Genomic DNA, 13,258 nt, shown 5'->3' on the forward strand with positions numbered 1-13,258 from the left:
ACAGTACATTCAGGCCTTCCTTCCTCAACAAGGAGTCTGCTGTCATTTCTGCTCGGCATCTTGACTTAGGGCAAGATGTTTAAGTTTCTTCTTGCACTATTGATTAATATAACATTTATATCTGGAAAGGTAATATTATAAGATTAAATAGAATATATACCAGGCCCTGAAAAAACAAATTTTTACTTCAATTTTTGGTACATTACTTTCTACATGGATAGATCATTTTACATTTTTTTAATCATGCATACCTCAGTCCCAAAAGGGCTGTGAGTATATCTATTTTGGCTTAATTCCTTGGTATTTGGTACAATATCTCATGCAGAGCATGTGCTGAACGGATGATTGTTAAATCATGCTCTTTTATAATATGGGGTGTTCGTTTAGTATAATAAGAATGTTTCTCTATATTTCTGTATTATTAATAACTGTAATTTTTAATGGTTCTATAATGGTGCTGAATCATAATTTATTAAATGTCAATGCCATATGTTCAACCTGAACTGTCAAGTACTGGGTCATTTATTGGTTATAAGACCCTTGGCAAATTATTAACTTTTTAAAGTCCCATTTTCTCAAAGGTAAAATGGAGATAATATTACACACCTACTCGGGTTGCTGACTTATACTGGGATTTTGATGGTTTCGTTTGTTATTATTGTTGTTGCTTTTACTGTTTTAGATAACATTATAAACATTTTCTTGCACATTTCATTCAGCTTTAGTTTTGAATGGGATTACTAGATTAAGGAGGTAAGGACAACTTCAAGATTCAACGTGCATTTCTTTAGGAGTCAATATTTCTTAGAAAAGACGATGTGATTTTTTGCCCTCTCTGTAATACATATTTGTATATTTATCTCCAGAGTGTTTCCAAGTTAATGAGGAGGGGCACTGAAACCATCTCCAAGAGCCCCCGATTCAGAGCATTTGAAGAGTCTGAAGATATTTATTGGAGGCTGGGAACACTAGCGACCAACCCCATTAAGTGGAACAGAATAGATCTTTTACTTTCTGAGTGAAGGTTATCTGAGTAATAGTATAGATTATTAACAGAAATGATATCTTTTCTCCCAGATCCTGACAGAAAATCCAATGACATGGCCCCTATCAGAACACAAAGTCTCTGAGAGGCAGCATAGCTCCAGACAGTTCTTCCTTGGATGCTGAGTGAGACTTTGAGATCTCAAAGCCTAAAGGAGACGCTTTGCTTCCCTAACAAAGTACCACAAACTTAGTGGCTTAAGACAACCCAAATTTATTGTCTTACGGTTCTGTAGAAGTCTGACATGGGTCTTACTGGGCTAAAATGAAGATGTCGGCAGGGCTGCATCCTTTTCTGGAGACTTGAGGGAAGAATCAGTTTCCTTGCCTTTTCCAGCTTCTAGAGGCTGCCCAAATTCCTTGACTTGTGCATGGTCAGGAGCCCTGGTGGTGCAGTGGTTAAGTGCTTGGCTGCTAACCAAAAGGTCAGCAGTTCGAACCCACCAGCCGCTCTGTGGGAGAAAGATGTGGCAGTCTGCTTCCGTAAAGATTTATAGCCTTGGAAACCCTGTGGGGCAGTTCTACTCTGTCCTCTAGGGTCGCTATCGGCAATGGGTTTTGTGCAGGGTCCACTTCCTCCATCTTCAAAGTTGGCAGCATCAAATTTCTCTCTGACCCTTCTCTAATAGTTACGTCTCCCTAGGACCACAAGCGGGAAAAATTCTCTGACTTTAAAGGACTCACAATTAGATTGGGCCCATCTGGATAATCCAAAATAATCTCCCCTTCTCAAAGTCCTTAACCTTAATCACATCTGTAAAGTTCCTTTTGCTATGTAAGGTAATGTATTGATAGGTTCCAGGGATTCAGATATAGACATCTTTGTGGGGAGGAGGGAAGCGTGGCATTATTTTGCCTACCACAAGACCTAACATGGAATTTTAGAAACGATATATGCATTCACAGAACATATAATATTATTCATTCACTTACATAATTAATGACTAGACTAAGTGAGTCAACTGCAAAATTCAGTGTGAACTCAGAGAACTCCTCTTCATCACCCAGTCATATTCAGAGAAAATTCTCTGAATGCCACATAGTCTCTCCATCATCTTTGACACTAAGGCTGGGCCCACAACTCTGGACCATTGAAACAGCCTGTCTCCCTTCCTGTCCAAGTCCAAACTCTGCACAACCTCCTGCCACTATTGGGAGGTGGGGGTGGGGCAGAGGAGGTGGCACCAGGCAAGGAGAGAGGGAGGAGAGCAGGAGGGAGGCTCAAAAGGTAGACCTTGCACCTCTGAGGTTGCTGAGGATGCTCCTGTTCCCCAAGCTCTGGTTACAGGGTTCCTTTTGCAAGGACAATGTTTTCTTCCTTGTTCATCCCCGTCTCTTTGCCTCTTGCTGGATTTTGCCCACCTAGATCTTGTGTTTGGGAAAAGTTCCCCTGGAGAGGCTGTATGATGAGTCAACCTGCCAACATGTGGTGTATGTGTGTGTGTGTGTGTAAGACTAGATTAGCTGAAGTTCTTGAAGTTCTCCCCCCCCCCATTCACAACTAAAATGAATAGAAACACAAAGGAGACTAATGAGGGATGTTCAAATTTCTCTCTAGAAAGCCTTCAAAGTGAAGTGTGGACTGAGAGAGGCCACTGAGTCCCAGGATATGGATTTGACTGCAACACTGGCAGCAAAAGAATTTCTTTTGTGGGGCTATGTTGGGTTTCTTTTGTGGTGCTATGTATGTCTGAGATTCAGGAGCCATTACAGCTGACTCTGAATCAGCTTTTCACAGACTGTAAAAGCACGTTGGTGCCAGGTCCTTTTTTAAGTCCTACAACGCAGGTTTCAGACATACCATTAGATGGCAGCCGAGCTTGGGGCCCTCAGCAGCACAGCAAAGCGGAACAAAAGCTTCCCATGAGAGGTGGTCTAAGGCATTTCTGCGGAGTTGATCCTATCACACATCCGGAGAGGGGCTTTCAGAGTTCTACCTGATAAGACACATCCACTCCTGCCCTTGGCTTTGCTTAATTCCATTTTGGTTTCCACCGTGAGCTAACCAAGGAAGTTTTTGCTCTGTACCTGGGGACTGTTGAAAGGAAAAGTATGTCTTCTCCAATGAAAGCCAGTTTGTTTTACAATTCTATTTTGTTTATAGATAGCATGGAGACCAGTTGGGTGTGAATTTTGATTCTCATTTTCTGGGGCAAAGTGCTCTCTTGGCCTCAGTTTTCTTATTTATAAAACGAAGCTAATAATCCCTGCCACATCGAGTTATCTAAGAGTAAAATGAGATTATGGTGTGAGGTCTGTGGTACAGTGCCTGGCCCTTAGTAGCCATTTTCTATCGCACGTCTCCACCAGATGGAGCAGGGGTTCTGTCTTACTCACCTTTGTCCCTCAGCTATCACAGTGACTGGTGTGGAGACAGTCTTCCATGCGTGTTTTGTGTCTTTCCAGGTTTTTTTCTTTTTTGTTGTTGTCATTGTTTCCCTTTCATGGATGTTTTGAACAAATGAACAAACGAGTTCACAGATGGAGCTTGTTCACACAGATTTTAATCAACTAATCTCCTATTGCTGAAAGACTACATTTTGTGGAGGATTCAAAATATTCTATTACACAACTCCTGCTGCTGGTTGTAACAATCTGGAGGGGAAAAGATGAATTAAAACACATTTAAGAATGAACATGGAAGATAATAAATGAAAAGTGATTTAAAATATATGATAGGGACTGTAAGTTTATAGTTTCTCCAACAGGGCTCATCGGGCTGTTTCTCAAATTCTGAAATCCATGGTGTTAGTTTACATCTATGTTGTTTGTTGATAGTAGGCTGTTATCAGATCCTGGAAATGTTGATGAGGAAGAAAGGGGCTAATTTTGCAGCAGGAACATTGTGACTAGAAGGCAGATCTGCGTGGGAATCCAGTAGGCATCATGAGAGCACCACCTCCGCTGAGGAACAGGATGGAGGTGCCTGGAGATAGGAAAACAAAGTCAAGAATGGGAAGTGAGAGGACATTGACAACACCATTTTGCTGATGATTTATTTTTCCTTCCAGGTATAAATAAAGTTAGAGAATTTATTGGAAACTACCTTAAAATTGTTCTAACTTGAGCAGAAAGGGCCACATAAACCAGAGACTGCATCAGCCTGAGACCAGAAGAACTAGATGGTGCCCGTCTATCACTAATGACCGTCTGACAGGGAACACAACAGAGTGTCCCTGATGGAGCAGGAGAAAAGTAGGGTGCAGAACTCAAATTCTAGCAAAAAGACCAGACTTAATGGTCTGACTGAGACTGGAGGAACCCCAGAAAGCATGGCCCTCAGACTCTCTGTCAACCCAGAACTAAAACTGTTCCTGAGGCCAACTCTTCAGACAAAGATTAGACTGGACTATGGGACATAAAATGATACTCGAGAAGAGAGTGCTTCTTAGCTCAAGTAGATACATGAGATTAAATGGGCAGCTCCTGTCCAGAGGTGAGATGAGAAGGCAGAGAGGGTCAGGAGCTGGTTGAATGGACATGGGAAATCAGGGGTGGAAAGGAAGAGTGTGCTGTCACAGTACAGAGAGAGCAACTAGGGTCACATAACAATGTATGTATAAATTTTGTATGAGAGACTAACTTGAATTGTAAACTTTCACTTAATGTACAATAAAATAAAAATAAAAAAGTTGTTCTGACTTGATCTTACACCCAGTGTTTAAAAACAAAACAAAACAAAACACCCAAATCCGTTGCTGTTGAGTTGATTCTACTCATGGCAACCCCATGTGTTCAGACTAGAACTGAACTCCATAGGGTTTTCTTAGCTGTAATCTTTATGGAAGCAGATCACCAGGACTTTCTTCCATGACACTGCTGGGTGGGTTTGAACTCCCAATCTTTAGGTTAGTAGTCGAGTGCAAACGATTTGCTCTACCCAGGAACCTTACACCCAGTATGGGAGCTTTTATATAGTATCTGATGAGCCTGTTGCTGTTGAGTCGATCCTGACTCACAGTGACCCTACAGGACAGAGTAGAACTGCCCCAGGGAAGAGCTGGTGGATTTGAATTGCTGACCTTTTGTTTAGCAGCCGCAGCACTTAACCACTATGCCATCAAGGCTCCAGTATCTAACTAGAGGCATCCAAATCCCTGCTTAAACACTTTTAAGAGCAGGGTACTCACTATTACGGAACGAAGTCATTTCTTCAGTAGACAGTTTTAATTATAATAATTAATTCAAAATTTCCCTCTAGCTTGCACTCATTGATGTTGGTTCTGCTCTCTGGAGCCACATACGTTAAGTTTCATCCCTCTTCCATAGGACGTCTCTTCAGAGTGCCAAGAGCTGCTATCACATCTTTCTTAAGTTTTTCTCTCGAAATGTCCCCACTACCTTCCAACATTTTTCCAATGATTCTTTGCCTCTGCTAGACCACCAAACTACCTGGAGCTAAAGGAGTGAGCACCAGGAGGCCATCTTGTGCCTTGGCTCCCTCTGCTATTCCATGACCCAACGGTAGATGGCGCTGTGGTCAAGCCCCATACGACAGGTTCCATTCCGACCACTCCGTCTAAGATGGTTCTGACGTAAGTCTAATATCTCTTTTTTTTCTCCCGGTTTCATTATTATTGCCTTTTATTATCAGTATCTTTATAAATCTGATTTTTATTTGTCTTTGAGGTTGGCATGAGAATGATAACAACAGCCAATTATGCCCTGCAACATTGTACGTAGTACAAAATTACGATGATGGACCAAAAATAAAAACAAAAAACCCTGTTGCTTGTAAGTGCAGTTTGTAGTAACTCGAATATGTGGTAAGTCGGGGATTACTTGAACTCTAACTTGAAGATTGCCCACTTCCCCTAAGACGTCATCAGTGCTAACCCCATCATGCTTCATATCCCATATCCCTGTTTTCCTTAGTGACCACCAGAAGTCCAAATCCCAAACTCTGCGATGATTCAATAGTACCCTGACCTCATCCCCATCCTGCTCTGTGTATACCTTATGTGGACATCTGATGTTTTGTCTGTCCAGGATCCTGCCTCTTTTCTCTTTACAGTTTTCCCCTGAGGAACCTCTTCCCTACTCCCCAACATGTGGTTCTGGTGGAGCTGGACCTACTAGGGGTAGGCAATGGACACAGGCCTGGCCCTTCAGAGATGTACCCTCAATAAACACAATGGATGATTCAGGGTTGAGATTTCACTGGGTGGCACAGTGGTTAAGAGCTTGGCTGCTAACCATAAAGGTTAGTAGTTCAAATTCACCAGCCGCTCCTTGGAAACCCTATGGGGCAGTTCTACTCTGCCCTGTAGGGTCGCTATGAGTCAGAATCCACTCGATGGCAATGGGTTTGGTTGGGTTTGGTTTGAGGACCATGCTCACTTGGAGCTGTTGGGGAGCCATTTACTGCTGCGTGGGGAGAGGCTGCCCGAGGACATAGCCGACACAGAAGAAAGCAGAGTGGAGAGACTGAAGAAGACCATCTTGAGGATGTGGTTTGTGTCCCTGGATCCAACTGGAACTAAAGCTGGCAGTCCCACTGGACTTACAGTTATATGATCAAATACATTTTCTTTTCTTTTGCTTAATCTAGTTTGAGTTGGATTTATGACATGTGAAACTCAAATGTCCTAATATAATCCCTAACTTGACTCAACGTCGCACTCCTGCCCTCTGGGGGCCATTTCTTTGTGCCCTCTTGGAACACTTGTTGAGTGATGGGCACATTCCCTATATTCTCACCCTCTTCCTTAAATATTCCCTCCGCCTCCATTCATTGTGTGAAACCTGGCTCTCTCTTCAGGATCTGTTTCCAGGCAGCCCTCTCAGAAGGTGGTTTTTTTGTTTGTTTTGTGTTCTCTTTTCTCATCCTCCTGTACCTCAAGACCATGAAGTGAATAGGAGCCCTTCTTGCTTTCTATTGCCATTTTAAAAACACTTCTCTTCCTTCTATTTCAAAATCTCCAGTTTCTTTCAAACTCAGTTTCTGCTTCTCCTTGTTGCTGTTCTCTAACAATCTACTGGTCTGATCACTGCCACATACTTGTTGAAGACTTTAGCTCTAGGCTCATTGATTTTTCTGTCCCTGTTCTAGCCAACATTCTCAGGAACTTTACCATCCATGTGAATGATTCTTCCAACACCCTAGTCTCCACACCTCAGCTGCCTTAGACCCTTTTTTTACCAACAGCCATATCACATCCAAAATCTCAAGTTCAAGCATCCCACTTTGTGACCATCATCTTTTATCCTTACAGTTTGCTTACTCTAGTATTCCCAATGCAAACATTAGTTGGACAGGAGACTGCCAATTCATGCAACCACAGATTCTGGATTCCTTGGATCATCATTATAATCACTAGCCTGAAAATATTCTAAACTCTCTTGTCTATCTTTTCTTCCACTTTGCTGCAACTTTCTATTGCCAATGTATTTACACTGGAAACTGGATTTCCCAGAATCTCTTTCTCTGTATGATTTGAGGTTAGAGTTGGCCAGAAGTGAAACTGCATAAGATTTGGGTTGTTGGTTAGAGGCAGTGAGAGGCAGACACAGAAGTGCCAGAGTTTCTAATCTGTGCTCACTCATCCCGTCTCTGAATTCAGCTCTTTTCCCTACTGCTGACCCTGTTAACCATCAGCAGCCCTGGGCCCACCTCCAGATAATCTGGTGCAAACTCATAGAGACAATGGCTATGGAGAACCAACAGTCTTTCATGAACTTCTACACCAGCCCCATCGTGGTCCTACTAAGAAGCTGGATGTATTTACCAGTAGCTAGTTGCTACCAAGTGAATTCTGACTCATGGCAACTCCATGTGTGTCAGAGTAGAACTGTGCTCCATAGGGTTTTCAATGGCTGATTTTTTGGAAGTAAATTGCCAGGACTTTCTTTTGAGGTGCCTTTGGGAGGACTCAAATTTTCAGCCTTTCAGTCATCAGCCAAGTGCATTAACTATTTGTACCACCCAGGATATGACTAGCTTCCAGATATCCCTGCAAATGCCCAAGGCTGGTTAGTGGTTTTTCTCTGATACTTTTATTTCCCCAGCTTCTCCCACAATTGTGTAAGCTCTAATTACTATATTCAGTTCCTTATTTTGCAATACTCTCGTAGCTCAATCACAACCACTCACTTTCTTTGAGCCTGCCCTAGAGAGGCTGAATATTGCTGGAGAAAAATATACAACCCAACTGACAGCAGAAACCTTGGTGGCACAGTGGTTAAGTGCTATGGCTGCTAACCGAAAGGTTGGCAGTTCATATCCACCAGGCGCTTCTTGGAAACTCTATGGGGAAGTTCTACTTTGTTTTATGGGGTTACTATGAGTCAGAATAGACTTGACGGCAATGGGTAGTGGTAACAACTGACTGGTCATACTTTAATTCATGACTACATAATTGTCATCTGTTTTTGTCTGTCCAGAATCCTGTCCATCTTCGTTGGGTAATAACATCACAGTTTTGCTCGATGAAGTATTGATTTCCCATCGAATATGGTCTTAGTGAGACTTTCAATCAATTCATTACTCTCCTTTGACTCAATCTGGGCCAATAAGATGCTCTCTCCTTGGAATATGAATGTGGAGGGCTGAAACCCATTCAAGCACGAGTCGCTGTCATTGGGATCCTCATTGCTAAGCTAGTCTCTGGAACTCTGGTTCTTCAGCTTTTCCTATGTCCATCTGAACTATTCTCCATTCTTCCCATAGATTGCTTTCTTGTTGAAATTAGTCATAGTTAATGTCCAAGGCTTGCAATCAAAGAAAGATCAGCCATAAACCTCAAATGGGCATTCAAATCTTACCAGCAATCCTGCTAATTTTACCCAGTAAATATGGATTCTCACTTTTCAGGCCAGTTATTTCATATCTTTCCTCTCTTTTCAAACGTACCTCCTGCTCTACCCAACTTCAGTTTCATGCTTCATTAAGAAAATGGAAGCATTCTGATACCTTCCTATCACTAAGTCTACAAACCTACTGGCAGCTGAACTCATATTTTCTGTTTTCTTTCTAGTTACAGTGGAAGAAGCTACCCTGTTCCTATCAAAGGCCAAGTCCTCCACTTGTGCTCTCAACCCAAGTGGAGACTTGACATTTCAAAGACTACGTGCCTGTGGTCATCCACCCTCCCTCTCTGCTGAATCGTTCCTGTTGTGGATTGAATTGTGTCCCCCCAGCCCTGGTAGTGCAGTGGTTAAAAGGTCAGCAGTTCAAATCCACCAGCTGATCTTTGGAAACCCTATGGGGCAGTTCTACTCTGTCCTATAGGGTCTCTATGGGTAGGAATCAACCCAAGGGCAATGGGTTTATGCTCGTGGATGTAATCTCATTTGGAAATAGGGATTTCTTTGTATGTTAATAGGCCATGTCAGTGTGGGTTGTGTCTAAAATCAATTACATTTGAGATGTAAAATGAGCAGAATAGGCACAGAGAAGCAAGCAGAGACCACAAGAAGATCTCCAAGGAACTGAGGAACAGAAGCTAAAAAGAGACAAGGACCTTCCCTCAGAGCCAACAGAGAGAGAAACCTTTTCCTGGAGCCAGTGCCTTGAATCTGGACCTGTAGCATACTAAACAGATGTTTACCTGTATTTTATTGACTATGCAAAGGCATTCCACTGTGTGGATCATAATAAATTATGGATAACATTGCAAAGAATGGGAATTCCAGAACCCTTCATTGTGCTTGTGAGGAATCTGTACATAGACCATGAGGTAGTCATTTTAACAGAACAACGGAATACTGCATGGTTTAAAATCAGGAAAAGTATGTGTCAGAGTTGTATCCTTTCACCATACTTACTCAATCTGTATGCTGAACAAACAATCTGAGAAGCTGGACTATATGAAGAACTGGGCATCAGGATTGGAGGAAGACTCATTAACAACCTGCGTTATGCAGATGACACAAGCTTGCGTGCTGAAAGTGAAGAGGACTTGAAGCACTTACTGATGAAGATCAAAGACTACAGCCTTCAGTATGGGTTACATCTCAACATAAAGAGAACAAAAATCCTCACAACTGGACCAATGGACAACATCATGATGAAATGAGAAAAGACAGAAGTTGTCAAGGATTTCATTTTGCTTGGATCCACGATCAACACCTATGGAGGCAGCAGTCGCGAAATCAAACGATGCATTGCATCGGCACATCTGCTGCAAGAGACCTCTTTAAAGTGTTAAAAAGCAAAGATGTCACTTTAAAGACTGAGGTGCGCTTGACCCAAGCCATGGTGTTTTTAATCACCTCATATGCATGCAAAAGCTGGGCAATTAATAAGGAAGAAGGAAGAAGAATTGACAGTTTTTAATTATGATGTTGGTGAAGAATATTGAATATACCAAGGACTGCCAAAAGAACGAGCAAATCTGTCTTGGAAGAAGTACAGCAAGAATGCTCCTTAAAGAGAGGATGGCAACTTTGCCTCACATACTTTGAACATTTCATCAGGAGGGATCAGTCCCCAGAGAAGGACATCATGCTTGGTGAAGTAGGTCATCGGAAAAGAGGAAGACCCTCAAAGCGATGGATTGACACAGTGGTTGCAAAGATGGGCTCAAGCATCACAACGATTGTGAGGATGGTGCAGGACTTGGCGTTATTTCGTTCTGTTGTACATAGGGTTGCTATGAGTCGGAACCAACTCGAAGGCATCTAACAACAAAGTGTACTAAATTGTAAGAAAATAAATTTCTGTTTGTAAAAGCCACCCACTTGTGGTCTTTCTGCTGTAGCAGCACTAGATAACTAAGACAATTTTCCTTCCGCTACTAGATCCTTTCCATCAGTGCACAAATGCATCCTCATACCTTCCATCTTTTAAGATATATCCTTCCTTGACTCTGTATCCTCCACTAGCTACCATCCCATTCTCAGCTCCTTACTCACAGCAAACTTCTGGAAAGAATTGTTTCTACTTTCTTACCTCCCATTCTCTCTTCAACTCACTCCAAACAGACTTCTATTCTCAATTGTTGTTGTTGTTTTCGAGTGGTAAGATTATCAATAATTTTTTCATTCTTTTTACTTGTCTCTATCTTTAACATTTTTACAGTGAGTATGTAGTGTACATACTGTAAGAAAAAATTGAAAATCATTTTAAGAACTCTCATAGATTTATTAAAAGCCTTATAAACATTCACGTCCTTTAACAATATGAATTCCATTTTGGAGACTTAGTCTAAGGAAACAATTCAAGTTGCAGAATATGCTTTAATATAAGGATGTTAATGCAATGTTATTTATAATAATATAAAGTTGGAAAGTATCTAACAATGCAGGAATAATTAGATAAAAATATATCTCCTAGTTAAAATCAGAGGTAGACCTTTAAAATTGTGTTTATAAAGTCTATAATAAGAATGAAAAATGCTTATGAAATAATCTTAAGTAAGAAAAGTAGAATAAAATGATATTCTGATTACAACTGTTATTTTTAAAAAGCAAAAATTGATGCATTAAAAATAATGTGGTATGTAGAAGGGTGATTGTTTTGGGTGATTAGACTTAGGGTCATGGTAAAATGTTATTTTGACATTTCTAAATCTTTCCAAATATAAGCATTTATTATTTGTGTACATAGAAAAAACATGCAGTTGTTTTTTTTTTTAATAGAAAGTACCTGGTATATAGGAGGCAGACTGATGAGTTGAGCTTATCTCTTTCTGGAGACCCTCCTAGGGCTGGGTGGACACAGGAGTGATAAACTGCTGTCCTTATCAAGGGCCTAGCTCCAGAGTGGGGCCCCCTGGCTTCCAGTTACTCATTGTCAGATGGACACGCTCTCTTCCAGCCCAGGATGTGGGTCTCTCCTAGGGTTACCTGAGATCTCCAGAGAGCTTGGGAGGGCTCCTTGTATCAGCTCATTCTTCCCCAGCCCGCCCCAATCAGAAAAATCCCTTTGTTAGATTCATTGCCACCTTCCCCTACTCCTTCTCCATGGGTACTTTGTCAGTAGCCCGTTTGATAATGCTGATGATGATGGATGACAATAGCTTACTCAGATCCTAAGACATGTCAATCATATTACACACTATTTCAGTTCATCCTCACTATATATATATATATATATATATGTATGTATACACACACACCTTTACACACACGCTTTATGAGATATGTACTGTTATCCTCACTTTACAGATGAGGAAGCTGAAATTTAGAGAGGTTAAGTAATTTCATCAAGATCACACAGCTAGTAAGCTCTGAACTGATTATCAGCCTGTCTTGCTGCACCTAGCACATTGCCTGACACACAGGATGTACTCAATAAAGGTCTGCTGACTAAAGTGAATTCCTCTAAACTTCTAGTTGTTGTTGTTGTTAGGTGCCATGGAGTCAGTTCCGACTCATAGCAACACTACGTACAACAGAATGAAACAAGGCCCACTCTTGCGTCATCCTCACAATCGTTGCTATGTTTGAGCCCATTGTTGCAGCCACTGTGTCAATCCATCTCGTTGAAGGTCTTCCTCTTTTTCGATGACCCTCTACTTTACCAAGCATGTTGTCCTTCTCCAGGGACTGCTCCCCCTGATGTCCAAAATAAGGGTCTGAGAATGGGAAAAGCATTGCCTAGAGCACGCCCTGCATATTTCTCAGAGAAGAACATTTTGCTGTTAAGTTCTTGAAATGGTTTGTCTGTGTTATCCGCAGCCTTATTGTAGAATTCCATGAGCTTGAGTCCACAGGAAAGAGGTTCCCTACTGATTGTCTGGAAGCTGTCATTGCCCGGGGATAGTCCCAGGCCAGCTCATCAGGGAGCCACAGAGGAAAGCAGCAGGCCCTCCCTAAACCCCACGCCTCTAAGTTGGGCTTCATGATGCTATAAAATGCGATTTAAACCCATACTCAACTTTCTTCAGGGATTGATATCTGGCAATTTCCCTGGCCTTCCTCTGATATATATTGAGTACCTACCGTGTTGGCTAATTTTATGTGTCAGCTTAGCTAGGCTATAGTGCCCATTTGTTTAGTCAAACACTCCATAACATGGGTGGGCCTGATCCAGTCAGTTAAGGACCATAAAAACAAAAACTGAAGTTTCCTGAGCCAGAAAGGTTTTGCCTCAAGACCGTAAATAGACACCCTGCTGGAACTTGCAACCTGCTGCCTGGCCTACAGGTTTTGGACACAAGACTGCTAGAGCCTCCAGCCTGTCCTCCGGCCTATGGATTTTGGACTTGCCAGCCCCCACAATTACGTAAGCCATTTCTTTAGAATAAATCTCTCTCTCATATATATATAT

The 13,258-nt window shown here is 41.8% G+C and overlaps 1 long non-coding RNA gene across 1 annotated transcript in view; it reads right to left on the reverse strand.

The window, feature by feature from the left end:
- Positions 1-3,528: 3,528 nt before the first annotated feature.
- The window catches only part of LOC111821566 (uncharacterized), a 10,516-nt gene continuing 786 nt past the window's right edge, over positions 3,529-13,258 (reverse strand). Inside the window, exon 2 of the long non-coding RNA XR_002824940.1 lies at positions 3,529-3,970. This is a non-coding gene — a long non-coding RNA (uncharacterized LOC111821566). The remainder of the gene's footprint in view (positions 3,971-13,258) is intronic.

This window comes from Trichechus manatus, unplaced genomic scaffold (assembly GCF_000243295.1).
Source record: "Trichechus manatus latirostris isolate Lorelei unplaced genomic scaffold, TriManLat1.0 scaffold00090, whole genome shotgun sequence".
Lineage (NCBI taxonomy): Eukaryota > Metazoa > Chordata > Mammalia > Sirenia > Trichechidae > Trichechus > Trichechus manatus.